Source organism: Pipistrellus hanaki (genome assembly GCF_964339955.1).
Source record: "Pipistrellus hanaki genome assembly, chromosome: 16".
Classification (NCBI taxonomy): Eukaryota; Metazoa; Chordata; class Mammalia; order Chiroptera; family Vespertilionidae; genus Pipistrellus; species Pipistrellus hanaki.
Window position 1 is genome coordinate 1367363 of NC_140518.1, and position 15113 is coordinate 1382475.

General features: G+C 69.6%; 1 protein-coding gene across 2 annotated transcripts in view; it reads left to right on the plus strand.

Moving 5' to 3' along the window:
• RBFOX3 (RNA binding fox-1 homolog 3) overlaps positions 1 to 15113 on the plus strand; it is a 103329-nt gene that overhangs the window by 8841 nt on the left and 79375 nt on the right. The window contains exon 1 of one of the 2 annotated variants that reach the window (XM_084862025.1): positions 13797 to 13949. The exons of the other annotated variant lie outside the window; for it this stretch is intronic. The gene's annotated coding sequence lies outside the window, so the exon portion shown is untranslated. Of the gene's footprint in view, positions 1 to 13796; positions 13950 to 15113 lie in introns of those variants that run through there. 2 annotated transcript variants of the gene reach the window in all.

A 15113-nucleotide genomic window follows, 5' to 3' on the forward strand; every position in this document is an offset into this window, starting at 1 on the left:
CGCACCTGCCTGACGAGGAGGAGCAGAAGCGCGTCCTGGCAGGTGCACACCTCCTGCGCGTTGGGTTGTAGATGCTTCGAAGCAGCGTCTCTGCTTCCCCACCACATGGAGGAGCCCCTCTCCTCACGGGTCCCGCTCGGCACTGGGTGCCGGCAGCTGGTGGGCGGGTGGGGATTGGGCTTTGTGCCGTTAGCCCCGTTCTGGCCGGTGAGCGCCCGGCGGGGCCGGGTGGTTACCGAGCCCGGATTGCATGGCTAGCAGCGCGCTGCAGCCTGGTGGAGGTGGAGGTGTGCCTGGGCCTGGGCGGGTGCTGCCAGAGGGACGAGGAGCCGCGGCTCCATCGGAGGCCTCCGCGGTGTCCGGCCCGGCTCTGCCCCCGGGTTGGCGACAGCCAGGCGGTGCCCTGCAGGTGCGGCCGGGCTGTGTGTCCGGCCATATCCGCCTCCTTCCCTGCAGCCTGGACGCGAACCCTGGATTGTGTGCCACTGCTTTCCCAGAACCGGGGTTTGCTGCCAAGAGAGCAGCCTGCCTCCAACAGGGGGGTCAGGTGCGTGCCTGAGCCACTCCTCTCTGCTGGGCTCAGTGAGGGAAGTCGATGGAAGGGAGGGGTCATGCCTAGGAGGGTGCCGGACTGTTCTGGAAGGTGCTGGACTGTTCTGGAAGACAGCCTGAGCCTCCTCTAGATGCCCAGCCTGGGGCTGGCTGCGTCCTCAGGGTGCATTGTAGCCCGTCTACAGGGGAGTCAGCTTCTGATTATCGATGCTCAGCAGGCAGCAGCGGACGGGTAACTCGTGAAGGCAGAGGAATCGATATTATTTATATGCGGCGTGCGCTGCATACTTCCCGCCGGCAGACCGGCCGCTGCGATTGTGCTTCTCGGGATCCAAGAACGTGCTGTCCGCGGGCCAAGGCCACCACCCGCGCTCCTCCAGGAGGGCCCTGGAACGCCCGAGAGCCTCGCGACCTGGCAGCCGGCGCCGAGCGAGCAGGGCCGCCCTCCCGCACCTGCCCTCTCCCCCCGGCGCTGGCACCCGCCTCCGGCCCCCACCCGGGGAGGGGCGGTCACAACCGGCCAGAAAGACGGGTGTTCCAATGGTGGGCTCTGCAGCGGCCGCAGGCGGGCGGGGAGGGAAGGCCGCAGAGCATTCTGGGTATTTTAACCTGGAAACACACACACACCCGCAGGGTCCTGTCCTCGGCCGTGCTCTCAGGCTGACGCAGCGCCCGCACACAGTAGGTGCCCTGAGTCACCTGAAGCCACGGCCACGGTTTCCCAGCCACTGGGTCTGGCGCCTGCACCGGGTCAGGGAGGCTCCCTCCCCTCCGTCCAGCCGCCCTCCTCTCGCCCACCCGCCCTCCTCTCGCCCACCCGCCTGCCCGCGAGACCCCCGGCTGCGTCCGGCGCTGTGACCGCTCGGGATTGAGAGGAGGCTCATGGGAAGGAGGGCTGCGGCGCTGAGAGCGCCTCGCAGGGCCGAGGCCCCGGGGGATGGGAAACGCTCGGCGAGGCCTCGCGGGAGGCTCGGAACTCCCACGCAGGATCCCGGTGTGCTCAGGCCGCACGCCCAGCCTCCCGCACCAGCTCCGGCGCCTCTGACTTTCTCGAAGGCGCTGCAGCGAGGGCTGCGTTTCCATGTTTTTATTCTATTTTTAAAGCCGAGCAGGGAATCCCTCTCCACAGACTGTGAAATCCGAGGGCAGCTCGCCGCGCGGGCCCCGTGGGGATGTGGGGATGCGGGGGGGCCCGGTGGGCGCGGGTTTCGTGGCCGGGGCGGGGGTTCTGGGACCGCGGGGAGCCCAGCCTCTGCCTGGGCCTCAGGGACAGGGCGGTCCCTGTGCGGGTGCTGTCACCTCCCCGACCACGGCCCCGGGGCAGAGGAGGGCAGGGCCTGTGCCCGCCCGCCCTCCTGTCTGCCCCGTCCGCCTGCTCCGTGCCCGGCCGGCCACCAGCGCTGCATTACGGATCAGCCGGGAGTGGGGGGACAGGCCCTTGCGTGGTCCCAGCGTGCTGTGGGCACAGCGGCGGGTTCTCTGGGCTCGGAGGCTGCCTGGTGTCTCGAACCCTGGTGGGCGAGCTGGAGGCACCGGGATGGCCAGGTTTCCGCCGCCTCCTCCCCTCCCTCCCCCCTCCGGCCCTCCGGTGAGCCGGCCGGCCTGCCGCAGGAAGTGGGGTGCTGAGGGCCAGGTGCAGGGGCAGCGGGAGCCGGGCGGAGCGGATGCTTGTGTTAGGAGCTCGTGGGCAGTGCCCCTCACGCCAGGCCCTCACAGAGGCCCGCAGAGCCGGCCCCGGGCTGCGGTCCAGGGGAACCTCGTGCCAGGGCCCCGGGCTGGCGCGGTCAGAGCGTGGGCATGGAGGCGCTGCAGCCAGTGCAGTCTCGGTCCAGGGGCCATCCTGTCCCGCCCGGCCACCCTCCTCCCCTCCTCCCTTCCCGCTCCCGCTCCCCCTCCCCCTCCCCTGCTCCAGGCTTTCGGGGAGGAGGCGGGTGACCAGCTGCTCCGGAGCCGGAGCCAATTCCGAGCCGGCAGCGAGGATGCGCAGGGGGGTGCGCCGGGCGGGCGGGGAGGGGACGCAGGACGCGCGGTCCTGTTAGCGCGCACTTGGGGGACCATCGGCCTCTCGCCGGGGGACCTGGAACCAGAAACACAGCCCCCCGCCCCACCCCAAGTAACAGCGTTAAAGTGGTTTAGCCCCGGCTGGTGTGGCTCTGTGGACAGAGTGCCGGTCGGCCTGGGGACCGAAGGGGCCCGGGTTCGATTCCGGTCAAGGGCACGCACCTTGGTGGCAGGCTCCTCCCTGGCCTGGGTCCTGGTTGGGGTGCATGCGGGAGGCAACCCATCGACGTGTTTTTCTCTCATCAATGTTTCTCTCTCTCCCTAAAAATCAGCGGACAAGTGTCGGGTGAGGACTAACAAACAAACCAACCAGAGGTGGTCTAAGCGGCGTCTCTGTCTTCCGGTGATGTAGCTCTTCTTGGCCACCTGAGGCCCCCCCCCCCCCCCCCCAGGAACCCCGCCACAGCGGCCCTGCCCTCCCCCGGCAGACCCGCCCCCGAGGCGCCGCCCTGCCCGGCCAGCAGCAGCCCCGCCCGGCCCCTCCTTCTGCGGAGAGTTCGATTTTTTCCCCCGAAGGCTGGCTGACGCCCTCCCCGCGCAGGCCTCTTTGTGGCGGCGGTTTCTGCGGGTATTGATCCGGCAGCTGTGTGCTCAGATCCGCCGTCTCAGATCCCTGAGCTGCCTGCTGCCCTCCTCCGCCCGCCCGCACCCTCTCCGAGGCCGTGGGCGGCTCGGGCCTCGGCTCAGGCTCGCACCCCACAGCCTGCTCTGCCCCTCACGAGTCTTTCCTGCTGGATCCTGGGTGGGAGCCCCGCACCTGGGCCCCGTCCCCCCGGATCCACCCCGGGGCCCTGACCTGGGGCCGGGAGGAGGGAAGTGTCCGTTGCGGCATCTCCCTCAGGCTCATTCGGGATGAAGCGTGTGGCCGGGGTGAGAACGAATCCGATCCCCCTGCTGCCGGCAGCGAGGGATCTACGCCCACAGAGCGGCTCACCCTGCCACCTCCTTGATTTGGGGGGAAAAAGGGGAGAGAGCTGAGGAGACCCCAGTGCCCATGAGAGGAGGCGGATGGCAGGGAGAGCTGCTTGCCGAACCCTCTCTGGCGGGGACCCCAAGGACTGGGGTTCCGGACTTCCTGTCCTGGTCCCTGTCGGCTCTGGCCTCCTTGCCACTCCACGTGGGTATTAAAATAAAGTTTACCTGCCCGGGCGGGAGGCTCAGGGGCTGGGTGTCGACCTATGAACCAGGAGGTCAGGGTTCGATTCCTGCTCAGGACACAGGCCCGGGTGGGGGCTCCACTCCCAGTGTGGGGCGTGCAGGAGGCAGCCGATCCATGATGCTCTCTCATCGGTGATGTTTCTCTCTCTCTCTCCCTCCCCCTTCCTCTCTGAATTAATAAAATAAAAAGTAAAGCCCTGGCCAGTGTGGCTCAATGGATAGAGCGTCTGCCTGCGGACTGAAAGGTCCCAGGTTCGATTCCGGTCGAGGGCATGTACTTTGGTTGTGGGCACATCCCCAGTGTGGGGTGTGCAGGAGGCAGCTGATGGATGTTTCTCTCTCATCGATGTTTCTAATTCTCTCTCTCCCTTCCTTTCTGTAAAAAATTGATGAGATATATTAAAAGTAAGATAAAAAGGTGAGGTTGCCAGCTTGGACGAGACCTCGGCCGTGAGGGGCAGGGGAGCCCCGCCGCCCCGCCTCCCGCCGGAGGCTCCTCCGTGGGGTCTGTTCTCGCCGAGGCGAGGTGTTTTATTTTCTGTCCCTGCTGCTTGGGGCGGAGTGCTCCCGTTTGGGGTGCGGGTGTGGGGGAGGTGTGTGTTCTCTGGGGAGAACAGTGAGAGCAGATGTTACGCCCCCGTGTCTGGGAGGTGGGACTGAGGACGGGCTGTGTGGGGTGAGGAAGGACCGATTATGCAGGGGGGGGGGGCCTGGGGACGCCGATGGAGCAGGAAGCAGACGTCCGCCTCGGTCCCTCCAGGAAGGCGGCCGGGAGCCCGGGCCGTGCTGGGCAGGTGCCCCTGCAGGTGGACATCAGGGTGTCTGTTGGCGTGGCCGTGGCAGCGTGGCCATGACGGCGTGGCCGTGGCGGCGTGGGGCCTGGGGAGCTCCAAAGGGAGCAGCAGCCTCCGGGCTGTGGGAGGGCTGTTCTCTCTGTCACCCTCCCCTCTCCCTTCCTGCTCCTCATTCTCCATCTCAGTGCCAGCAGCTGGGGCGCCCCCCCCATATGTCCTCGATCCTCCTCCCCCGACACCGTCACACCACGAGACCACGGAGCCGCACCAGGAGGCCCCTCACAGGCAGGGCTCGCTCGGACCCGTGGGCGCTGGGGCTGATCTCCTGGGACCCGTGTGCAGCGCGGCTGTGGCACCAGCCCTGCTTCACCAGGCACAACCCGTGTCCCCTCCGCCTTCCTGCCCTCCAGCCACCGGGCACTGAGGACAGCCCAGCCGTTCGCGGGCCGGCGCAGCACGCACTGTGGGCACAGGCTCGAGTGCCGCGGGCACCGCTGGGCCAGGGCGGTGGGCTCAGCCCCTCTTGTCCGGTCCCCGCTGGGGCCCGTCCCCCGCTCCCCGCCCAGCGCCCGCCGGTGAGGCGGGGAAATCGCTCCGTGTTCACTCAGCGCGTCTCGGAGGAACCAGGCTTGCTCAGGGGCACGTAATGAAATCGCATAGACATACCCCGAGCCGGAATCTAATTACCCCTCCTGCTGGTACGGGCGGAGGCCGTGTGAAACGTGTGGACTCCCCCTCGGGGCTGAGAGGCCGGCCGGGTCTGTCTGTGCCGAGGACGCGGCCTGGACTCCACCGGCAGCTGCTTAGAGCTCACAGGCCGAGCGTCCGGGCAGGGGTCAGGGCGGCCGCGAGGCTGGCGTCCTGTCCGGGCTCCTGGCACGCAGAGCCTGGCACCACGCGGTTCGGCGACAGTCCCCGCAGAGGGTGCCGGGCCTGCAGCGCCGAGGCCGCCCCATGCCCAGGCCTGGGCCAGGGCTGCCTGTCACTCTTTAGAAGGGCACTGATCTCATCGCAGGGGCCCCACCCTTATGACCTATGACCTCACCTCGTGCCCTCCCAAAGGGGTCCTCTCCCAGGATCGTCACACTGAGGGGGAGGGCGTCCACAGAGGAGTTTGCAGCCCCTGAACGATGACGCCATGTCCTGGTGAAGGTCTGTCCCCGCCGAGGGGTCTCGCTTTTGCGTGTCACGTCCTCAGCCAGGCAGCATCAGTGCTGTTTCCGTCTCGCAGGTTCTGGACTAAAGAGAAAAACGTGTTTTTTCAACCCGGCCGGCGTGGCTGGGGCGTTGAGCTCCAGCCCATGAACCAGGAGGTCACGGTTCGATTCCAGGTCAGGCACACGCCTTGGGAGTGGATCCCCCACGGGGGGCGTGTAGGCAGCGGCCAGTCCACGTCTCTCTCTCTTCACTGATGTCTCTCTCTCCCTCTCCCTTCCGCTCTGACGTCAATGAAAACACATTTAATGTCTGTGTTTAAACCACCTTTCCTGCCGTCACAGGGCTGACCTGTCTGCAAAGGGTGTTTCCTGGGGAGGCGGGGAGACCTGTTCTCGCCGACCCGGTCTCGATGGCGTGTGCGGGGCCACGGCGGCGTGTGCGGGGCCACGGGGCCACGGCGGTGTGGGGGAAGGAGCTGCAGAAGCAGGGCGTGCGGCCGCCTGAGTGGGGGAGGGAAGGAGGGGACCGGACACAGGGGACCGGGTGGGACTCCAGTGCGGCTGCGGGGACCACGCTCGCACGCAGCTCCACGCCCAGGGCCGCCGGAGGCCGGGCCACAGCCTGAGCAGAGTATTTCAAGTGAGTGGGATTCGGGCTATTTTAAACGTTTCTTTTCTGGTACGAATAGTGTCTGCATTTGCTGCCACGGATGTGCTTTGTTTTATAACGAGGACAAAACGAGAACCACGGGTCTTGCCAAAAGCAGCTCGGTCTCCCCGACCAGGGGAACCCGGCCGCCCCTCCCACCCTCAGCACCCTGTGCCCCGCCCGGGCCCCCAGGCCCCCGAGGGCTGCTCTCCCGCCAGCACCAGCCAGGAGTGACCGCGGAGGGCCGAGTCTGCCCCGTCCTGGCCGTCCTCCCTCCCAGCCGTGACCGCGTGCCGTGTGCCGTGTGCCGTGTGCGGGCGGGGCTGGGGGAGGGAAGCGGGTCCGGGATGCGGTGAGTCAGGAGGACGGGACAGTGGACAAACTGTCCTGACGCGCCTTAAGCCGTGGGGCTCGGGAAGCAGCGTCTCCCGGCCCGGCTTCCGGAGCGACTGTTCGGGTGGAGGGGGGTGGGGTGGGGGTGGGGGTGGGGGTGGTGTGTTTTGCTGCCAGACGAGGCTACATTTTTAGCCAAAAGTGAGAAAGGGAAGGGGTGGGAGGTGGGGCCGAGTTCCCCGGTGGGGACACTGGCCTGCGGGCCGGGCTGGGGCCAGGCCTTGGAGGGCCGTTCCTGGGCCGTGTGTGCGAGGCGGTCCCCGTGGCCAGCGCCCGCGTGGCCGGACACGTGGCTGTTCGCACTCCCCCTCCCCTCCCCAGGCCTCGATGAGCCGCAGCCGCGGCCGCTCTCCCCGCTCAGCTGCCGGTCCTCCAGCTGAGTAGCTCAGGTGCCGAGGGCGCTGAGGCAGAGAGCGCGCGGCCGCGGCTGCCCGGACCCCGGGGCCCTCCGGGGCAGCGGGGGAGGAGCAGGCCTGGAGCAGCCCCCTCGATGCCCCAGAGGCTGTGGCTGGCAGAGCACGCACAGAGTGCCCCCCCACACACAGTGAAACCTGCACGCTAACCCCAAGCTGCTTGGCGTCGCTGCTAAGGGGGGGGGGCCCTGGGGCTGTCCTTGTGGCCCCAGCACCACGCTCACCCCGCGGGGGCACACGCCCGCCCGCACACCAGGCTGCCCTGGGTGATGATTGGTGTGGGTTCCATCGCTGTCCCCCCCCCCCCCCCCCCGCCCGCATTCCGCCATGGGCGCCCTGAGGCCCGGGCTGTGCAGGCTGGAGTGAGGGGTGAACCCCCGGGAGAGACCCCTCGTCTCTGCCCGCCCTGGACGGCTCGCGGGGCTGCTGGCCACTCAGCGCGAGTGTCATGGGGGGGGTCCCAGACAGCCTCGGTCCCTGGCTTAGGTTTTGCCTCGACACCGTTCCGGCCACTGGGCTCCCTCTGGACTCGGGTGGTCTTCGCTTGGCTTCCTGCCCGAGTCCCACCGGACCCGACCCCACGCCTGGCACGCTCCTTCCGGAAGACACGGGGTTACGTGGGGTCACCGTGCAGAGCTCCCTGGCCGCAGGCCTCGCGGGGTCCCCGGGGCGGCTCCTCCTGGGATGCGGTGAGCTCAATGTCTGTGCTCCCGTTCTGTCACCCTCGGCTGCGGAGGAGGCAGACGTGTGGGGCCGGGACCTGTGCACGTGCTGGTCAGGACCCCGAGGGGGTCCAGGCGGCTGGGCCGGACGGTCCCCGAGGCAGCGACGAGCCCTGCCGTGGTCACAGGGAGGCCACGCGGCCGACACGGGAATACACGGGCCGTGTCCTAGGGAGACCGTGTGTACAGACAGGCGGCGGGCATGATGGCAGCGGCGTCCTCGGGGCGTGACGTGGGGTCTTAGAGGGAACAGACGAGGGTTAAACACAGCAGTGTTTCCGTGTCCCCTCCCCCTGCTCACCGTCCCCTCCCCCGCCCCCTCCCTCTCCTGGGGCGGCCGCTGAGCCTCCGGCCTTCCTTCTGCAGGTGTGTTCCAGCACCTTCCCTGAGGCCCTGAGGCCCTGAGGCGGGAGTGAGGGCACGGCGGACGTTAAAAATAGACCCTGCCCCAGTTCTGCTGCCCCTGGAGGCCCTGTGGGCAGGGGCTGCGGGGGGCTGGCTGCAGCGGGGACGGGGGGGCGGGTAGGGGGGCAGTGGGCAGGCTCGGCTGGTCTGCAGCCTCTGGGGAGGTTCCGTCCCCCCTCTGGCTCCTGCTGCTGCAGCCCAGCCTCTGCCCGGCCTCGCCTGGCCTCTCCCTGCGTGTCCTCTCCTCTTGTAAGGGCCCCGGAATACTGGGCCAGGCCCAGCCTCCGCCAGCACCCCCTCCTCTTAACCTGCATCTTTTTAAAAAAATATATATATTTTTATTGACGTCTGAAAGGAAGGGAGAGGGACAAAGGGTTAGAAACATACAGGATGAGAGAGAATCATGGATCAGCTGCCTCCTGCACACCCCTCACTGGGGACGAGCCCCCATCCCAGGCCTGTGCCCTGACAGAGAATCAAACCCTGATCTCCTGGTTCAAAGGTCGACGGTCAACCCCTGAGCCGCGCCGGCCACCTTAACCTACGAGTCCCTGTTCGCACGAAGGTGCGGGGTTAGGGCCTCACTTACCTTCGGGGGGGGGGGGGCACAATTCAATCCCGACAGGCAGAGGGCAGGACTCTGCCGGGACCCGGTGTGCCCCCTCCTCCCCCCCCAGCTGGTCCCAGCGCGGCCCCCTGCCCGCCAGCCCCCAGGCTCCGGCCCAGGCCGCGCCTCTGTCCCGGGGCTGCAGCGCTCCAGGGCCGACTGGGTTTACAAAACGACGTCTGCTGCACCCCGAGCCGGTTACTCGGGCGTGGGGGCGTGCGAGCAGCCGGAGGAGCCCACGGTTTGCACTCGGCGCCATTTGCAGGGCTCGGAGCCTCCGTGGAGGGCTGGATGGGCGCTCACCGTGGCCCTGTGGGGAGCCAGGCCCCCGGCCCACCGCAGACGCGAGAGACCAGCTGGGGACGGGACCGCCGGGCGCACGGTGGGCGCCCCCCCCCTCCGCCTGTGCACGGCGGGTGGGGAACGTGGGGCCCACGGGCCACAGAGGCCCAGACGTCGCTGGGTGTGGCCCTGCCACGCGGCAGGAGGCGATGGGGTGTGGCCGCCTGCAGCAGCTCCCCTCAGGCTGACCGTGTGTGAGGCCGGGGTGCCCAGCGCAGAGACGGCCTGGCCTCGAGCTGCTCAGAGCTGACGAGAGAGGAGCTCCGGTCGGGGAGCCAGTGCGGGGGGTGGGGGTGGGGGTGGGGGGAGCGCACCGGGGGGCGGAGGTGGTGGGCAGCCGCTCAGGGGCTCCGAGAGCGAGGGGGACGGTGAGGAGGGTCCCCCCGGCTCCTGTCAGGCTGAGGGAGCGTTGGCTCAGAGCGCCTCTCCCCGCGTGGCTGCATCCTCCTGCACCGCAGATCCAGCACCCCGAGCCGAACAGGCGCACATGCGTGTTTGTGCGTGTGCACATGTGTCCCCCCCACGGGTATAGGAGCCTATGCACACACGTGTGCGCCTTGCTCAGAGGGATGTGCGGGCCCAGGGGCACAGGGCTGGCTCCACGCCTCCTCCCGGCCGGACCCCGACGGCAGGAAACTGTCCTTCCCGGCGGCCCCACCGACTGGTCAGCCCCCTCGGCCGGCCTCGCGTCCCCCAGACGGCGTCTCCTCCGAGCTCTCTGGCGGCCGGAGCTGGCCGGGGCTCGCCGTGATGGATCGCGTCCGTCGCCGGCCGGTGATTAATCCCCGTCAGTCCCGGCGGCGAGGAGGGAGCGGGAGGGATTAGATTTAATTTCTGGTTAATTGTTTCCACAGCTCAGCCCAGCCCGGAGTCCCGGTGATTTATTTCGGGCTCCGGGGAGGGGAGGGTCTGCCCGCAGACGCGGTTTAATTATACCAGATCGCCTTATCTCCTTGTAATTACGGCGCCTGGGCCGCTCCGCCGCCCGCCGCCCGCCGCATGGGGCGGTCCCTGGCCGCTGCTGCCGCGGCTCAGGCTGAGCGCCCGGAGCCGGGTCCCGTCAGGACCGATGAGGCCTCCGGAGCCGCCGGCGGAGCCGGGAGGATGGGCTGTCTCTGGGAGGGGAACTTCCTGAGGCTGCGGGGACGCTGGCGTGACGGTGGTCCCGCTGGGCACGCAGGCTCTCCTGCCCGGCCTCCCGGGTGGCCCAGGGCTGTGCCCGCACTTCCTCACGCTGGGTGCTAGGGCGGCCCGGCCAGCAGGAGGCGCCCTCCCGCACCCCCTCCGCCCCTCCAGGGCCCAGCATGCCTGCGGGCGGGTCTACATTCATCGAGGTCAAACACACACCGTGTACATGTACCGTGTGACTGTGTTTACGGGCCCAGGCTGCGGAGTTACCTGCACCTCGGTGTGCAGCCGCCACCCGTCCGCCCCCACCCCGACATCTGCCCCCATGAGCCACTCCCTGCTCCCCAGCCCCCTCCCCACCCGGGGATCTCACTGCTCCGGGGCCGCCTGTGCGTGGGGTCCTCCACCTCCCGCCCCTCCCTCACGGGCAGAGCCGTGGCCTGGTCCTCAGAGCCGGTTCCCTGCCCACCTGCCCCTGCGGGACCGCGAGCCTCTCAGGCGGGACGCTGGCCCTGAACGGTCTGCCTCCCAGCACCCAGCACCCAGCACCCAGCACCCAGCACCCAGCGCGGGCGCTTTCGTACTGGGTGAATGGTGACATGTCCGGCTGTGTGTCACCTGTGACATAAGCACACAGTGCTGTCTCCTCTGCGTGGACGCCAGCACATCCGTGTGCCTGCAAACGACTTCCCCCCCCCCCGCCCCCCGCCTGGGGGTTCTGCCCATCATCCCCAGCAGGGTGCCTGCCCCAGGCTCCCCGGCGCCCTCTCCTGGCTGGGCAGGAGTCCTGCCAGAGGGCGGCCTGGGCTCTGTGGGGGAGGGCAGGGCAGGGCCGTGTCTCTTGGCTCCCGATGCCGTGGCTCACGTGGATGTGGCCTTGCCCTGCCTCCCCCTCTGGTTGGGGAGCTGCTGCCCGGGTGCACGTGGCTGGGGAGGTGGAGCGAGGCCTGCTCCTCCCTGCCCCCACCCCCGCCCCCTGCCAGGCCACGAGAGGACAGGGCTGGAGACGGTGCCACGGAGATGCCCGCTCGCTCCACCATCAATCACAGCCCGGGTGCCGCTGTCGGGGGCTCAGGAGGTCCGAGGAGAGCGCGCCCGGGCTCCCGTTAACCTGCTCCCGTGACAGGTGCCGGCGGCGCTCACCGCGGCCGTGATTACAGCCGCATGCCCGGAATGCTAATGGACACGCGGCCGAGGGGCGGAGCGGGCTCGCGTCCTGCCCCGTGGCCCCGGCGCCACGGCCGTGGGCCCTGCCGGCCGCGGCGCACAGACGTCAGCCTGCCGTCCGAGGCCACGCGCCTCGCTCCCGCCCTCGTGGCCTGCACGCTGGCCGGGCCCGGGCGGGGTGCACTGTGGGCACCTTGCAAAGCCAGGGCCAGGGCTTGGCCGGCCAGGGGTCCCGGGGGTCAGAGCTGAGTCTCCCGGGGCCGAGAGGACCGCCCGGCCTGCCCAGAGCACGCCCAGACCTCCTGCCGGCGGGCGGGCGGGGCGGCTCTCCGGGACACCTCTGCCCACGCCTGGCCATCGGGCTCCGTCTCGGCTGGGGCGTGGCCGGCGGTGCCCCGGGTGCGTGAGGCCCCGCCATCCTCGGGGGCTGGCGGGGACGAGCTGACGTCCCTTCGTCGGCTCCGGGGCGAGCCGGGCCTCTCTCCGCCTGTGCAGTGCCACGTGCTCATTAGAAACTTCCGGCAAACGCCTCCTCTCCGGGGCTTTGGGCCCCACGGGAGGGTCCGAGGGGCTTTGCCGATGACCTGGCGCCGGGCCGCCTTCGCAGCTGGGGAAACAGAGGCGCGAGAGGGCCGGAGGGCAGCTCTGTGGCACACAGGCCGCCCGGCTCCTGCGGAGGGAACCGTGGCGGGAAGGGAGTGGGGCCGGGAGCCCGGGGACGGGCACGGTGGACAGAAGCACCTCGACATCGGAGGCGCCCCTCGAGTCTGAGGCCGCGCAGCCTCCCGCAGGGGCGGGGTTCCGGGATGTCCCCGCGGCGGCGGCGGGCGGGAGCATGTGCAGACCTCTGCTCCTCCCCAGCAGGCCCGGCGGTCTCGGCACATTTCCCCTCGCCCGCCCCGTTTCTCCTCGGACCCGGCGTTTCCTCCCGCCCGGCCTGCTGAGCTGACGGCGTGATCCCTGCCCCCGGCTTCCCGACCGGGGACAGACAGGACGGGTGAGGCCCGGGCCCCGCTCAGCGCCTGTCCTGCTGCCCGGACTCTGCCTCACCCTGCCCGGGCTCAGGCCGTGGGTCGCGGGCCGAGCGGCTGGAACGGGCCGGCCGGCTCCCTCCCGGAGCGCTCGGCAGCACGTGGAGCCCAGATGGGCGGACGCCGAGGTCACCGGGCCAGCGTCCTGCCAGCGGGCACCTGCTCCCCGCTCCCCGACAGATGGCGGCACAGCGCTCCTGGCTCAGCCACCGGGAGCCGGGGGACGCTGGAGTCCTGGACCTGCTCCCTGTCCTCTGCAGGACCCCTCAGGCCCCTCCCAGGCCCGCCTCCTCCTCCCCGCGCCCCCCCCCCCGCCCCCCGCGGCTCCGTGGAGGACAGCCACGGGCACAGAGGTCCAGCAGGGTCTGCAGGAACCGAGTCTCAGTGCCCTCCTCCCTCCTCCGGGCTCCCTGTCCCTCCTCCAGGTCCGCTTGCAGGTCCCACCTCGTGGCTGCTGGTGGCCTGGGCCCAGCAGGGGCCTCCTCTGCCAGAGAGGGAGGGAGGGAGAGGGAGAGAAACACGGGTGGGCTGCCTCCTGCACGCCCTGCGCTGGGGATCGAGCCTGCGGCCAGGGACTGGGAATCGAACCGTGAAGTCCTGGCTCGTAGGTCGGAGCTCGAACACTGAGCCATGCCGGCCGGGCTGCCTGAGTATCGTGATGGCTCAGCCCACCAGCCTCCGCTCCCCACGGCGGGCCCGGGGCAGCGAGCAGACGGGCACAGGGTGCCACGCTCCAGCCTGCCCAGCGTGGAGGCCCAGGGCCAGGGCCACAGCCTGCAGGGCACTGGGGGAGGGGGTATGTGTGCAGTCCTGACTTCCTGGTTCTCTGACCCCTCTCCCGCCCTGTGCCAGGCACGGCACCCACAGGTCCCCCCGGCGAGCGAGCCCCTCCCGGGAGCACACAGGAGCCGCCTTTTGTTTACGGCAGCTCTGGGACCCCCTCCCTTCCTTCAGGGGTGAGGCCCCCAATAGCTGGGGCCTGGGGGCTCCTGGAGGGCTGGCTGGCGTGGCGCTGGAGGAGGGCACCTGAGGAGGTCCTGGGGCCTGACGTGGCGGGTGTGGTCCGGCCCAGGGTGTGGCAGGCGGGGGGCGGGGTGGGGGAAAGGGGTGGTGGTGGTGGTGTCGGGGACCAGAGGGCCCGCCGCCCAGGGTTTGCTTCATGTCAGAGCAGACCTCTGTCCCAGGCGCTCAGTGTTTTTCTTTCCTTCTCCCTCAGGTGGGACGCAGCGGCCCTCTCTGAGCTCTGAGCCTCTTCTTGCCGAAACCCGCCACTGCCCACCGGCTGCCGTCCACCACCGCCCGCCCCAGGCAGTTCCGTGGGGACCCGCGGGGCCTCCCAGGCCCGGAAGAGGGCGCACCTGCCCCGCCAGGTAAGGCTGAGGCCGCCATGTCTGTGCTGAGCCGCCGTTTGTGACGGATACGGGTACACGGTCGCTCCGGGATGGCAGGGCGCGGACCGAGTGGCTCCGGGCGTCGGCAGGTCCCGGGACGTGTTGGGGAAGTTGTGAGGAGCGGGTGCCCTCTGTTCCCCGAAATCCCCAGCTGGCCGCGGAGGAGCTCAGTGGGGACGGAGGGGCCCAGGGGTGGTGCCCTGATAGGTGTTGGCACGAATCGCCAGGGGCCAGGGTGGGCCAACGGCCCCTGCTTGTGGGCCCGGCGGCGGCGGCGGCGGCGCCTTCACCGGCTCAGAGGGGACGGGTGCCCGCCCGTGCCTCCTCACGGGGCTGCCCTCCCCGCTGGCAGACGCAGCCCAGGGCCTGGCGCCGGGACACCGCAGCCACGCCTCCAGCCCCTCGGGCTCTGGCCCCGGGGCTGTGAACTGGAGGGTGCCCATGCCCCTGTCTTCGATTGTTTCTAGAAAGACCCGGGGAGCCACGTGAGCTCCGCCCAGGGCTCCGGCTTTACTGCAGAGGGGGAGAGGGCAGGCTGGGAGGGCCGCACGGAGCCCTCCCCGGGGTCAGCACAGGCCACCAACACTCAAACCTGTCCGTCCACCCGGGACGGGTCCGCACGTGGCACCGGGCGCCATCCCGTAGGTCACCGCGGCTGTCAGCACCGGCTCCCGGTGGCGGTGGCGGGGGCGGTGGCGGTGGCGGTGGCGGTGGTGGTGGTGGCGGTGGTGGTGGCGGTGGCGGGGGTGGGAGGGGGGCGGGCCTCTCTGTGGTAGCATCCGGGCTAAGGGGATTCCCCTGTCACCGCGGATGCACTCCTGCCGCCTGGGGAGCCCGGGTGCCGCTGGGGGGACAGGCTCCTCCCTCCGCTGGCCCCGGTTTGACCCCCGGTCAGGACACAGGCCCGGGTTGTGGGCTTGACCCCCAGTGGGTGACGTGCAGGAGGCAGCCGATCCACGATCCTCTCTCATCATCAGTGTTTCTCTCTCTCTCTTCCGCTCTGAAATCAATAAAAATACATACTTTTAAAAAATGGTTAGAAACACGAGGAGAGGACGGTGACCTCTGTGTGACCCCCATGCTCCCCTCCTTGTCCCCCTCCCCCGGCACCGACCTCCCCAGACCCGCCCTGCGTGGGCCACG